At 39.9% G+C, this 15399-nt stretch overlaps 1 pseudogene; it reads left to right on the plus strand.

Moving 5' to 3' along the window:
- The first annotated feature begins 691 nt into the window (after positions 1 to 691).
- Positions 692 to 11154, plus strand: LOC112923858 (proteasome subunit beta type-2 pseudogene; annotated as a pseudogene).
- Positions 11155 to 15399: the final 4245 nt, after the last annotated feature.

Here is a 15399-nt window from a genome sequence, read left to right on the forward strand (position 1 = left end):
CATTGCACAATGTACAATGTTACATTATTTTGAATTTAAAAAAAAAAAGAAGAAGAAGCAATTCAGATATGAAGCATTTCTTGTCTCACTCACGCTATTAAATTTACCTTTAGTTTACAAATTACAATTTCAAGGTCTGAGGCTGTTTCCTTTTCAAAAATATAAGCCACTCCCCTCAGAGAAATAAACTACCAAGGTAAATTTGGATCACTGTGAGTGGTTTTATCTAAATAGTACCAAATATTTGTTTCAGTCCTGGTGCCAAAACTATGTTAGGCAAATCAGTCAATAAATACTTATTTAGCTGTGTAAGATGCAAGAGTATCTGTTCATTTCCATGCGGATATAGATGCCAGTTCTCTGTTCCTTACAGAGCTAATAGTTGAGTTGAGCAGACAAAATAGACCCCAAAGACAAAAGGGGGCAGTTCAGGCCTAATGCCAAATAAGTAGGAATGGACACCAGAGAAGCTCACAGGAGAGCAAAATTTCTCTTTTTTTATGTGATGTTAATGTATTTTATTTTTAACACACATATACATGTTGATATATTCAGATAGCATTTGTAGAAGAGACACTTGTCATTTTCACCTTTCAATTACACCAATTCCACCTCTTCCCCTACTGCAGAGAAATCTCTCCCACGTAGCCCTGCCGGCGGCCTCCACCGTCTGTTGCTCAGCTTCGGCAAGATGGGGAAACCTGCCTGCCAGACTGCACTAGGCAGCAGATTCCCTGCTATCCCAAAACTTAGCAGGCAGCTTGGCATACAGCAGGTCTTTAATAAAGGTGAGTTTAGGTAATTAATTAATTTATAATTCCATTCTTGCCTACGTATGAACCATTTCTTTGTTCATAGAATATAGCGTTTTACTGGGGTACCTGGGTGGCTCAGTTGGTTGGGTGACTGCCCTCGACTCAGGCTATGATCCCGGGGTCCTGGGATCCAGGCCCACATTGGGATCTCTGCTCAGCGAGGAATCTGCTTCTCCCTCCTTCTCCTTCTGTTGCTCCTCGTGCTCCTGCTCTTTCTCTGTCAAATAAATAGATAAAATCTTAAAAAAAAAAAAAAAAGGAGTATAGCATTTTACTGCTCACCAGGACCAAGGAGGGACATTACTAGGCAAGGTTCACTGGCTGGTGCATTGACAGCAAAGTAGTAGGGAGTCAAGGAGACAGTGGAATACAAAATACTAAAAGAGCATAAACCTGGAGCTGGCAGAGTGGAAAAGGAGGGTCTGAAACATAAAGAGCAAATTAATGGCATCAAGATCAAGTTAAACTGACTTAAAATATGAGGGAAATTATTGCCCTACCCAAGAAGTGCCTTCTGTTAAAATTATAAAGTCTATCTTATATACAAGTATGTATAGAAAACACTAATACAATTTAAAAAGCAATAATAAAATAAACACTCATATGCCCACTCCCCAGGCCAAGAAATAGAATATTACCGTCTCCAGAAGCAACTTTGTGCCCTTCCTGTTGGGCACCCATGGTTTTGAAAATATTTTTTTCCCATGTAGTGGTTTGTCTTGTTCCTCTTTTGACATCTCTAAATGAGAGATAATCCTATTTGGGAGTGAGGAGTGAGGGGGTTGTAATTCATCGGGGAATACCAAAAAAGAAAGAAAAAGAAAGAAAGAAAGAAAGAAAGAAAGAAAGAAAGAAAGAAAGAAAGAAAAAGAAAGAATAGAAAGGAAGGAAGGAAGGAAGGAAGGAAGGAAGGAAGGAAGGAAGAAAGAAGAAAGAAAGAAAGAAAGAAAGAAAGAAAGAAAGAAAGAAAGAAAGAAAGAAAGAAAGAAAGAAATCAAGACAGGCTATAGGGGATCCCTGGGTGGCGCAGCGGTTTAGCGCCTGCCTTTGGCCCAGGGCACGATCCTGGAGACCCGGGATCGAATCCCACGTTGGGCTCCTGGTGCATGGAGCCTGCTTCTCCCTCTGCCTGCGTCTCTGCCTCTGTCTCTCTCTCTGTGACTATCATAAATAAATTTAAAAAAAAAGAGAGAGGCTAGAATAAGAAGTCATTGTAGAGTATAGTGTCAATTTATACATAAGGTTAAAATAATCTGGACCAGGCAGCACTTATATTTAAGCAAGAAGGAACAAAATTATACTTAATTGTTTTCCTCTAAAAGCTTAATCCACATTATTTAATTTCCATTAAATATGATGCTTATTAATATTTTCAAGTTAACTATTTTAGGGGAGGGATATTTTTCTCAAAGAAAGAATGTTGTTTTGTAAAGATTTAATTTATTTATTTGAGAGAGAGTGCAGAGGTGAGGGGCAGAGGCAGAAGGAGAGGGAGAAGCAGACTCTTCACTGAGCAGGGAACCATGCAGGGCTCCATCTCAGGACCTGGAGATCAGGACCTGAGCCACTTAGGTGCTCCTAAAAGGAAGAATGTTTGCCTCTACCTTAGGCCCTTTCTAGAAGGCACTTTCAAAAATTCATAGCAGCATATTAAAACTGCAAGTTTATTTTTGTGGGAGCAGGTAAAACCTATGAAAGCAAAATCCTCATGTCTAAAATGTGACAGTGGCAAGTATCCTGTGACGTAAGGTTTGACTTTTATTGTTTCATTTTCATCCCATTTCTTCATAGTAATGAGCATTAGTTTTCTATTTATCATCTTTTATCAGCCTTTTCCCAGTTCCTTTATTTTTTTTAAAGATTTTATTTATTTATTATTTATTTATTTATTTATTTATTTATTTATTTATTTATTTATGAGAGACACAGGCACAGAGAGAGAGAGAGAGGCAGAGACACAGGCAGAGGGACAAGCAGGCTCCCTGCGGGAAGCCTGATGTGGGGCTCAGTCACTCCCTGGGCTAAAGGCAGGTGCTCATCTGCTGAGCCACCCAAGGATCCCCCTCTCAGTTCCTTTAAAAATGTTTATTGCATTGCATCACTAGAGTCACACATTAATTCACAAATATTTTGAGCAACAACTAAGTGTCAAGTTCCCTGCCATTACTTATAATAAAATAATAAATAAAATTGGACGCCCTTTTAAAAAAACTTACACCCTGATGGAGAACAATACAATAAGATAAATCTCAATTCTATGTGAGAACAAAGTGTCATGAAAGCAAATAGGAGTCATCCAGCTCAATCTAGCTCAATCTCATTGCCTTATTCTGAAAGTTCTCCAATAATGCTTTTTTAATTCCTCCATCCCCCAGAACCCCTGGCAACCAATGATCTTTTTGCTGTATCCCAGTTTTGCCTTTTCCAGAAGTCATAAGGTTAGAATCACACAGTATGTAGCCTTCTCAGACTGGCTTCTTTCACTTAGCAAAATGTATTAAAGATTCCTCCGTGTGGTTTTTTTTTTTTTTTTTTTTTTGTCGTTTGATGACCTATTTTTTTATTGCTGAATAATATTCTATTGTCTGGAGGTACTTTGTTTTGTTTATCCATTCACCTATTGAAGGACATCTTGGTTGGCTTCCAAGTTTTAGCAATTATGAATAAAGTCGCTCTCAGTGTTTGTGTGCCGGTTTTTGTTTAGGCATACATTTCTAACTCATATGGATAAATTCCAAGGAGCACTATCGCTGGATCATGTGATAAGTATACACTTAGTTTTGTAACAAACTGCCAACTGTCTTCCAAAGTGGCTGTATCGTTTTGTATTCCCATCAGCAATGAATGAAAGCTCCTGTCACTCTTCAACTTCACCAGCATTTGGTGTTGTCAGTATTTTGGATTTTTACCATTTTAATTGGTGCATTGTGGTATCTCGTTGTTTTAAGATCAATCACATTTCTGTTTCAGAAGAAGTAATTGCATTCTCTGACAAAAAGCTTTGCCTAACCTTTCACCACAGAATTTTTGAAAGAGTTTTGAAACTCTCATAAAATTTACATGGGAAAGCAAAAGGCAAATGATAATAATAACCAAGATAATTTTATGGAATAAGAGCAAGTTTTGGGAGGAAAATACTTATATACAATTTGGTGCCTTCTTATGTTTAAGTACTATCCAAACTAGCTGAATCTACTCATATATCAGAAATATATCCAGTATCAAGATTTATCAAAAAGCTATAGTAATTAACCTACTGTGATATTGGCAAAGCAATAAATATGTATATAAAGAGCACAGACTACCAATATTGAGAATATGTCTACTCATATATAGAAATAGGTTATCTTTGCAGGTTAGTGAGGAAAGCATGGGCTTTTATTTTTTTATTTTTTTAAGATTTTATTTATTTATTAATGAGAGACACACAGAGAGAGAAAGAGAGGCATAGAGAAGCAGGCTCCAGGCAGGGAGCCCGACGTGGGACTCGATCCCAGGCCTCCAGGACCAGGCCCTGGGCTGAAGGCAGCACTAAACCGCTGATCCACCCGGGCTGCTCAAGGATGGGCTTTTAAAATTTCTTGGTACGACTTGCCATTCATACAAAAAATGTTCATTTGTTCTTCATATTATACACAGCAATAAATTCCAGGTGGATTAAGGGCCAAATGTAACATTTGAAATTAAAGTTTTAGAAGATAATTTAAAAAGAATATCTTCATGATCCTGAAGAAGCAAAGGATATATTACACAAGGTTTAAAAAACAGCACAATTTAAAAGGAAGGTAAATAAATTCAACTACATTAAAAATGTCTGTTTGTTGAAAGACATCATAAATTAAAAGACAAACCACTGATTACTATGCACATAACTGATAACGGGTTAGTGTCTAGAATAAATAAATAACTCCTACAAGTTAACAAGAACCCCCACCTCTATCCCAGCAATCATCTCAGAAAGCTTTAGATGCACTAATTCTATGGTCTAGAATTTCAATTCTTAGGCATTTACTTAGAAAAACTCATGTGTACCCATCAGCAGGAGGATAAATAAAGAATTGTGGAATATTCCGTCAACAGAATACTATACAATAGTTAAAACAGATTAATCTCAAAAGCACAATGTTAAGAGAATGCTGGAAACTTTTTTAAATGTTGAGAAAGTACATACCCCTTTATTAAAATTTTAAAATATGCAAAACAATACTATATATTGTACACTGATATCTACATATGTCACAGACATAAAACAACATTACTAGCAATGATAAACAGGAAATTCAGGATGGTGCTTACCTCTGGAGATGGGCCTCCGCAGTATGCATTATGTCATTTCTTAAGCTGAGCCACGAATATATAGCTCTTAATAGTTACGTAGCTAGTACCGTTTTGTACATTCAAAATATTTCTAATTAATTTAATTAAAGTTTAAAATCTATAGAGGAAGAAAGTAACAGAGAATACTTAAAATAGAGTGCTGTGTGGAGGGCAGGACTTCTGATGCAAAGACTCTTCTTCAAAAACCTAGATAAAGTGGGGGGCCTGGGTGGTTCAGTAGGTCAGCCGTGGGACTCTTGATTTCAGCTCAGGCCATGATCTCATGGTTGTGAGATGGAGCTGGCTTGGGGCTCCGCTGTGGGCATGGAGCCTACTTAGGATTCTCTCCCTCCCTCTCCCTCTGCCTCCCCCCTTCTAAAAAACAAGTAAGGCCCCTACAGTGTACATGTCACACACCGTATGGAGCCCTTCGGCCGTGACCGTGCTCCTGCCTTCCATCACAGTGTTCGACCCCCAGGACCTAGAGCCCTGCTCCTCCTTCCTGAGGACAACCATTGTCCTCAGGACCACAAGCCCTAGCATGCACTGCCCCTACCTCTACTCAGCCACTCCTACCCCACAGCATCTCCGCAGCCCGGCCAGGTCTCTGCCAAAAGGGACCCCACACGACCCGCTTCAGTCCTTCCCACTTTTCTCTGGTACATCTCAACTGGAATGTGGCAGGAGCCATTTTTAAAAGACATTTCTGAAACTATCAGTGACATGGCATTAATAAAACATTCCTCCCAGCATGGGCATTTACTGAATGTTCTCATTACTGAACCTCAGGTGGTATCTGTGCTGTGACTGTTTTACTTGAACAGTCCCTGTTTCTGTACACAGCTGGCTTTCCCACTTGATATTCTGCTTAAATACCTACAATTCTGTGTTTAATGGTTAAGTGCAAAAATGCTCTAAGTTTTATTGCCACCATTGGAACTATTATCCCATCCTCTCTGTGTGCAATACTCAATGCTGAAGTAGCATTGGGTAAAATGGTACAGCAATATATCATCTTTAAGAAGTTTTTTGCTGCAAAACACTCCTCCACTACTGCCAAAGGATGTTTTAGTTTTTGAAAATATCTGAATTCCCAGAAAATTGGCATGGATGTTTCACAGGAAATTTTTGGTCTCAGTTACTCAAATTAAGGAATGTGTCACACCCAATGTGTACAGAGAAAGAAGGTAACCCAAAACCACAAAACAATTTAAAATACAATAACAAAAAAAATGTTATTGGAGAAAAATTGAAAATGAAACTCGACAAAGTTAGGTTTGAGTACATCATCAACCCCAACCTCACACCCACCTCCCTCTTCTGTTCCTCCTCTCACTCCCAGTAACCCCCATCTCACTATGTCCCTGTGTCCTGCTGTGTTCTGCCTCCTGCTGAAATGAATTACCATGGTTGTGCCCCTCTGGCCTTGCTCTTGCTGAATGTTTCTTAACACCCAGAATCTGTCCTTCCTTTCCAAGCCACCATCAAACCCACCTCTTCTGTGTCCCACCCACAAAGGTTCATTCCACTTTCTCAATGGAAACTTGTCTTCCCTAAAGGTACCAGTGAGAGATGATGACTCCGCATTGTGCATCCATGGACTCATCTATGAGCTCTAATCCAGACAACTGAAGCTCTGAGGGTGAAATTTTACCTTCTGTAAGAGGCACCATGGGGAGACATTTAGGGGCTGAAGGTGCTTTTTCAGTTTCCCTACATCACACCCCTGGGTAACTGATAACTCCATCTGCTCCCAAGGCTATGGAGTGGGTGGACCTTGCAGGAGTGGACAGAAGCCTACTTTGTCTTCTATTTTTGTGGTTGTCACCCCAAGAAAAATTGGATTGTGCCATGCCACAGGACAAGATGGAACAAATAGAGTTGGTTTCAACACTCTGCTTTTAACTCAGGCCCCAGACTCTGAGTGCTCATCTGAGGCCACACCACACCTGTGGTCTACCAGCTGTGGACTTCTTGCTTTGCTTCCTGTTTGAGACTTTAAAACTTTGGGTCTGATATCCTGTTTTCCATCTCAAGCATGGCTCAGGCTCCCCCAGGCCCATATCACATGTAGGTGCTCCAGGTATTTATCCTATCCACTTTATGCCTGGCCCTGAGACTTCTCTGGTATTAATCTATCAAGCTGGTGCTTCTCACTGGCCCTCCCAAGCCCCCTACCTCGAGCCCCAACAGTAGTTCTCAGCTCTAACTGTAATTCTTCCATCTCTGATCTAGTGGTCAGGATGAGCAAAGCCAGCCTTAGACATGAGTGCAAAAAATGGCTACCTGCACAATGATTATGTGTTTGATACCATTTGAGGGGCAATTGAATAGAAAAATGGCTAGAAACCCACATTCTAGAGTTGGACCACTTGGGTTTGATTGCCACATGCATTACCTATTAACTGTTTGACATTGGAAAACTTTCTGAACCTCTCCAAGTCTTCCTTTGTGGGAGTCACCATGGCACTTTCCTCCTAAGATGATAGTTAAGGTTAAGTGTGACAGGACACCGGGTTGGCTCAGTGATTGAGCATCTGCCTTCAACTCAGGTTGTGATCTGGGGGTCCTGGGGTCAAGTCCCACATCAGGCTCCCCACAGGGAGCCTGAGTCTCCCTCTGCCTATGTTTCTGCCTCTCTCTCTCATGAATAAATAAATAAAATCTTTAAAAAATTTAAATGTGACATACAAAGACTGTGCCTGGCATAGTAACCACATACAGTAAGTGGTCAGTGCGTTAGCTAAAGCTGCCATTATCACTACAACTAAGTGTTATAGGACCACTGTGCTTCCACTATTAGAGATTCAGTCCTTTATCAGCCTCTTCTCAGACCCATTATACTCATTCACAGAAGAACTTTATTCCTGAGAGGAAGGCAGTGAGTACAAGGAAACCTAAGGGTGGGAGGTGGGAAAATTTGAAGAAAAAGGTATAGATGGGGAAGGAAGCACAAAAGATGAATTTTGCTGATTCCCAGTTGTGCCTGGGCTGATCCCTCTGTGAGGTGTGTGTCTGCTACTAGGGACAAAAGGGGATTTTGTGTGTTGGATAGGTTATAATCATGGTACCTTTGTGTTGAATAACTCAGGGAGTGCCATTCATAGGGGAGATGTGCTAGGAGTGCTATCAAATAAAGCACACTGTAAAGAGTGCCCTCTGGAGTTGTGTGACATGATGGCGCTGAACTGACAATGTTTGCCACACCCCTCAACATCCATTACACACCACCCCACTCCCCTCTGCACTGTGTAAAACCTTGCTCCAAAGGAAGAATGAGTGATCTAAGCCAATGGTTCTCATCTGGGTGATTTTGACATGCAGGGGACATGTGGTTGTCATAACTGGGCAGGGGAGGGGACTGCCATTGGCAACTCATAGGTAGAGGCCTAGGATGTCACTAAACATCTGACAGTACACAGGACAACAAGTATCTGGCCCCAAATGTCAATAGGGCCAGGCTTGAGAAACCCTGATCTAAGGTAATCATAGCAGTTGTTTCTCCTTGCCATTGTTGAGTTCAGGGACTCAAACCTTCTAACATGAAAAGGACTTGGTATGCAGAGGTGGAAAGTAAACAAAGAGTAGAATTTCACATGAGGGTTGACCTGATGAGGATCCAAGATTCTGTAGATGAAGTGACCTTAAGATAATGAATTAGCTCCATCCTCATTCCTCCCTTTAGGAATTCACCAGAAACTAAATTCTATATGCATTTCACCTAGGTCTGGAGGGAGTAGGAAAGCTGACGTTTAAGTTTCCTTTCTATAATTTATAAAGTATATTTTGTTTCTAGAAAAACATCCATACCCAGCTCCCTATAAAAAGGCTCACTGTCTTCCTAAAACCTACATAGACAAAATCTCAGGGTATGTTTGTTTTTTTCCGCCTCCTCACCTTCTTGGGACTTGCCCCTCATCAAGAATTCATCCCTCCCCTCTTCTAAGCACTGACCTAGGCCATAAACATCTTAAGAAAGATTCTCTAGCTTCCCTACCTGTCTATTCTGCACACTTAAAACAGTTCCTGGTACACAATGGGCACCCCATAAAGGTTCATTGAATGATTGGATGGGTAAACAAATAGATGAATATAATCTGGAATTTTGTTCCCAATTTATTTTACTGTTTTGCTCCTAAGAATTACTAGGCATCTTCATTTTTATACATCTACTGGTACTCGATATCAAATGAGACTTCAATGGATCAATTTCATATTTTTTTCCTAGGACATTTTCCCCTATCTCCTCATATTTTTATTTAATATGCTTGGCAGTGAATCTCTTATCCATCATATTCTTCCTAAGCCTCATGAAATTCACAGAAGCCCTTGCCAGGCTTTCTTTCATCATCTTCATGCTGAAGCTTGTTCTTTCCCACCCGCGGTGTTGGGGCTGTTCCCGCTCCTCCAGGAAGAAGAGCCAGTCCCAGGGCCTGCTCCAGCCCCAGGCAGATCTTTCACCTGCACTGACTCCAGACATGTCTCCCTGTCCCTGGTGGCTGCACACTGATTTTTCTACCCACCATAGCCACTGGGCTGGATCTCCCCGCAAATCCCAGGAATCCCTTCTGTCTGGTTTACATCTTGAATGATTTCCTCCATCCTGTCTCGAAACCCTTCATCCTCTTTAATAAGAGGAGAGAAAGATGTTCTTCTCAGTGCATGCAATTTTTTCCCCCTATTTTGGATTCTCTTACAAATCTACAGAAGATAATGAGGCCCTGCATTCTGTCTGCTTCCCTCCTGTTAACACCTCCCTCTATCTCCTCAAATAGTCTGTGAATAATACAATTTGGAACCAGGTTTATTGCTTAGCCTAAAATTGAGTGCTGATTTCAAAACTGCTTAATTAGATTGTTTTAATAAATATGTATTTTATTTTAACTTTACTTGACTGCACTAAGTGCTAAGAAATTTGAAAAACCAAAAATAATGTAAGTAAATGTCAAATTTAAGGAAAACTTAATATAATGCATGATGTTACAAATAAGTAGAGAAGGAGCACCTGATGGCTCAGTTAGTTAAGCAACTGCCTTCAGCTCAGGTCATGATCTCAGGGTCCTGGGATGGAGCCCCACACGAGGCTCCCTGCTCAATGGGGAGTCTGCTTCTCCCTCTCCCCTCCCCCTCCCACTTTAGCTCACTTGTGTGAGCTAAATCAATCAATCAATCAATCAATCAATCTTTTTAAAAAGTAGAGAAAATGAGCTCAAGTTAAAGAAGGTTAATGAAGTAGTGACTTGATGTGCTCTGTACATCAGGTGTGAATGAATATGTGTCATTGTCTTCAAATGGAGACTTGTTCCTTATTTCCCTATTTAAGGGGTAGGGGATGGTTTTGCTCTGATAGAAGTACAGGACACACATCATATAATAAAGACTCTGACTCCTTATTTTTATGTTTGCTGACAACTTTTAAGCCTGTTTCGGGTGTGTCCCATACCTGGGCATGCTCAGAAGCAACCCTGGATGCTCCTTCTGTTGTCTCTCTGAAAATTGAACTGCACAAGTTTCTGCCCGTGTGCAGAACATTCCCCATAGCCCCACCCTCTAATCACTATAAAAACCCCAAGTCGGTATCTTTTCTTTACTTCCTCAAGCTAGTTTCATTATATTAGTAATAAACCTGTTTATTAGTAATAAACCTGTTATACCGCATGAGGGTCCAGCGCTCTACTACTGGACTACTTGGCAGCCTTGGCCAAGGCCCCTTTTGCAGCCCATGGTTATGGTGCTTTCCTGACTCTCAGTATCCTGGACCGATACTACACACCAACCATCTCTCGGGAGAGGGCCGTGGAGCTCCTTAGGAAATGTCTGGAGGAGCTCCAGAAACGCTTCATCCTGAACCTGCCAACCTTCAGTGTTCGAATCATTGACAAAAATGGCATCCATGACCTGGACAACATTTCCTTCCCTAAACAGGGCTCCTAACCATATGCTGTCCCTCCCACTTGCCAGGGAACTTTTTTTTTTGATTGGCTCCTTCATCTTTTTCTACTCTTTGACATGTATCCTTGATAGATGGTTAATTTAGAATAAAGCTGAATCTGGATAAATTTAAAAAAAAAATAGTTTTTTTCCCCAGATAGTTTCATTATATTAGTAATAAACCTGTTATACCGTGAGTGTGTGTGTGTGTATGTGTGTGTGTGTGTGTGGTATCATCAGTCTTTTTTTTTTTTTTAATTTATTTATGATAGTCACAGAGAGAGAGAGAGGCAGAGACATAGGCAGAGGGAGAAGCAGGCTCCATGCACCGGGAGCCCGACGTGGGATTCGATCCAGGGTCTCCAGGATCGCGCCCTGGGCCGAAGGCAGGCGCCAAACCGCTGCGCCACCCAGGGATTCCTGGTATCATCGGTCTTGACATCAAAACTAAATTTTACATGGGGGCCCATTCTACTTCTGCAGAGTACTAACAACACATAGCACATTGATATAAAAGAGACATAATCTCAAAGAGTAGGCCCCTTCGGCAGTGGTAGGGTAAAGGGAGGTCACTGTCGAGGGCAGAAATTCTTCCAAAGTGTTTAGTAAAACTAGTGGAGATATATTCAATTTATCCATGCTTTCTGCCCTGCAATGTTATTATGAAACTAACCAAGTTCTGCTCTGGATGTTGATGACCATCCCGAGTCTGGCCAGTTTGAATGGGGGGAAAACAAAAAGAAGCAAAATGTGTCACTCCTCATTGCTGTTACATAAAGCAGGAGAAATCCAGCCAGAAGTACACAGTTGGGATACATGTGCTATGGGCAGGAATCATTTTGTCAAAGCAGAAAATTTTTCATGCTACCTATAGTCTGAGGTGATTTTTCCCCAAAATTCACAAAAAAAGTATCCATCTCTAAACAGAAGTAGGACATTGTTTGCCTGTAATGCCTCATCCAATTGGCAGGTTTAATGAGATGAATATTACAGGCCCCACAATCAAGTTTATCAGATTAAAATCCAATTTGCCAACTGAGACAGAAGTGTTCATCAATTTGGTAACTATGTGGAAGAGAAAAATCAGTTTGTCAGGCTGAAATATATAGGACACTGCATTTGACAAAGAGGAAAAAATGTCAGTATCTTTCTCTAAATTAAAGGAAAAAAACTTTAAAATAATACATTTAATTTTCCTTCTGAAATACTTTAGGATCCCTCTAAATACAATATTAGCTAATGTGCTAAGAGGACTGAAGCAATGTTTTCTCTTCTTTTCTTTCTTCATCATGGTTTTTTTATTCTTTTTTTAAGATTCTATTTATTTATTCATAAGAGATACAGAGAGAGAGAGGCAGAGACATAGGCAGAGGGAGAAGCAGGCTCCTTACAAGGAGCTTGATGCGGGACTTGATCCCAGATCCCAGGATCACACCCTGAGCCGAAGGCAGACACTCAACTGCTGAGCCGCCCAGGCGTCCCATGTTTCATTATTCTTATATCCTCTACATCCTAGAAGTCAAGAATGGAATGAATAGCTGTGAAAAATGGAACTTCAGGGAATTATTCCTGTCTGTGCTTTGTAATTTCACAAGCCATTCTGTGTCTGGTATTCATTTCCTGCTAGTGGCTGAATGGTTGTCTTTAATGTCTCTTTATAGATGAGAGCCCAGGAGATAGGTAGGCAAAACCTCTCTCACGGATCACCATCAGCCAGCGATTACTGAGCGTCATCTACAGTCATGACAGGAGACAGATGACAGGAAGTTGGGATGGGTTAATCCAGAAGATGTTACACTCCCTGCCAAGTTCCAACTTGCCTTCTGGAACAGAAAGACTTAGAAGAGCAGAGATGGGATGTTTGAGTAATTTTTTTAACTTACATTAATAACCAGTAGCTATTATGTTTTATTCACCTAAGGATTAATATGCCACTTAGCACACAGTAGGGGCGCCTGGGTGGCTACATTGTCTGTTAAGTGACTGCCTTTGGCTCAGGTCGTGATCCCAGGGTCCCGGGATGGAAGCCCATGTCTGGTGCCCTGCTCAGTGGGGAGCTTGCTTCTCCTTCTCCCTTTCATTCTGCCTTTCCCCCTGCTCCTACTCTCTCTCTCTCCCATAAATAAATAAAATATTTTCAAAAAATTAAAAAATAAAGGAAAATGAATGAGTAGCCTTGGAATCATTGGGTATTCTTGTTAACCATCAAAGTTTATTTTATTTCATATTAACATACACTGCTGAATTAAATATTGAGATAGCTAAGTCATTCTAATTTTTTAGAAATTAGTATGGCTAGGACGCTCCCCTGCAGGGAGCCTGCTTCTCCCTCTTCCTGTGTCTCTGCCTCTCTCTCTGTGTCTCTCATGAATAAATAAATAAAATTAAAAAAAAAATAGTATGGCCATCATGACCTAAATTGTGCTCACTGAAAAACTATAAAGAGCATTTGCATACATTTCCCTGGATACTCAGGAAAGAGTTTCTCCAGGCTATATTCTCAGTCTTGGAGGTACCTGGTCAGGGGTTTTCTATCTAGAAGTTTACTAGATACTGCCAATTTGCTCCCCAAAATGAGGATACCAATTCAAATTTCCTCAAGCTGAGTGAAAAGGTTTTCACTAATCCACATCTTTATTAGCACTTGGGCTTCTTCATGCTTTTAATATTTTTGTAGTGTGTTGAGTATTGGCTTTTTTTTTTTTTTTTTACATTTTTGTTGATTTGTGCTGAGGCAGAATATCTTTTAATGTTCTCTTGGTTACTCAGGTTTACTCTTTTGCTCCTCTGTAAATTGTCTCTTAACTTTTCCCATTTTTCAATTGAGTTTTTTAATCTTCTTCTTATTGATTTGTAAAGTTCTTATACATCCTGAATACTAACCCTCTGTTGGCTGTATGCACTGGAAATATATTTAATCGGTTGTCTTTTCCACTTTCTTCAAATGCTTTTGATGCAGTGTTTAACATAATTCAATCCATTGATCGTTTCTTAATCACAGCAGCATTGTTTGTAATAATGAGAAAAATCAAAACAACTTAATACATCACCAGGAAAATAGAAAAATGAACAAATAAATTCAGATATATTCTATATTCAAATAATGAAATGCTATGCAACAGGGAAATAATTGGAAGTACACACATCAGTATAGATAGATCTTACAGATAAAACATTGAGTGAGAAAAACACGTTGAAGACCATAAGCAATAAAAATATATATAAACTTTTAAAAATTTTAAATTATTGAATGTAAAGCAGAAAGAAATACATGAACAAATTCTCAAATCAGGCTTATCATATAGTTCTTATATATTTTCATGTTTTTATCTTTGAAATTGTAAGTTTATGCTTAAGCAGCACCGGTGTCTATGTCTTTCTTTGTCAAGCCAGGTCAGTCATCCCCAGAAGCTATGTTAAAGAAACACACAGTGGGCACTGCTCCTCTAACACAGATTCCTAAGACAGTATCTTCCAGGAAGACATGGCTGAGTTCATTGCCAGTGCTCAGGGAAAGGAGATTATCATAGCTATGTCACTTTTATAGACATAGAATGATTGATCCCAGATACTGCAAGTAATCAAGTTAGAACCAACTCCACCACATGATTTTTAGTGTCAAATGTACAATTGGACATAGATTTAATTACTTAATTTTCTGGTAAGACAAACAGGCCAAAAATCTAGAGTATAAGGAGATTAAAAACTATTTATTTAAAGTATGGTTTGAACAAAATTAACAGAATTGCAGGGGATTACTTTGGCAAGCTGGCACATCATGCAGAGCTTTAACGACTCCCAGTGCTAGGGTACAAACACTTCTAGAAACATCACTGGTCATAGTATTGTCAGTGAGCCATTGCCAAGTGCCACTGCCACTGATTATGGCTTAGAGAAGATAGTTGTTGTCAAATGAAATGTATTAATCTTGGACACAGGAGATGCTATTTTCATTGTATTAATCCTCCCTTTTGAAGAGTCAACTCATAATTTCTAGTCTTCAGCTAGGGAGTAGGGACATCTGAGAGGGTGAAGAAAACCTTCCTTAACCAAAGGTCAACCTTTTCAATGTTAATGTCAAGAGAAACATAAGAAGGACATTAGAGAAAACAAGAGGGCTATCTGATGCTTCTCTAATGCTTGTGGAACTTTAAACACATACTCTTTCAGCACTCTAGACAACATTTAGATTAATTTCATCTACATCTACCTTACATATTTTCATTTTGATGTCTAAATGCCTGCCTGTGTTGTAGCTTGCTGGACTATGTAGAGAAAACCCTTCATGAAGTAGAATGAAGACAAGCCACAGGTCCATGATCATTTTGGTCCCTGG

The sequence above is a fragment of the Vulpes vulpes genome, chromosome 7 (assembly GCF_048418805.1).
Source record: "Vulpes vulpes isolate BD-2025 chromosome 7, VulVul3, whole genome shotgun sequence".
Lineage (NCBI taxonomy): Eukaryota > Metazoa > Chordata > Mammalia > Carnivora > Canidae > Vulpes > Vulpes vulpes.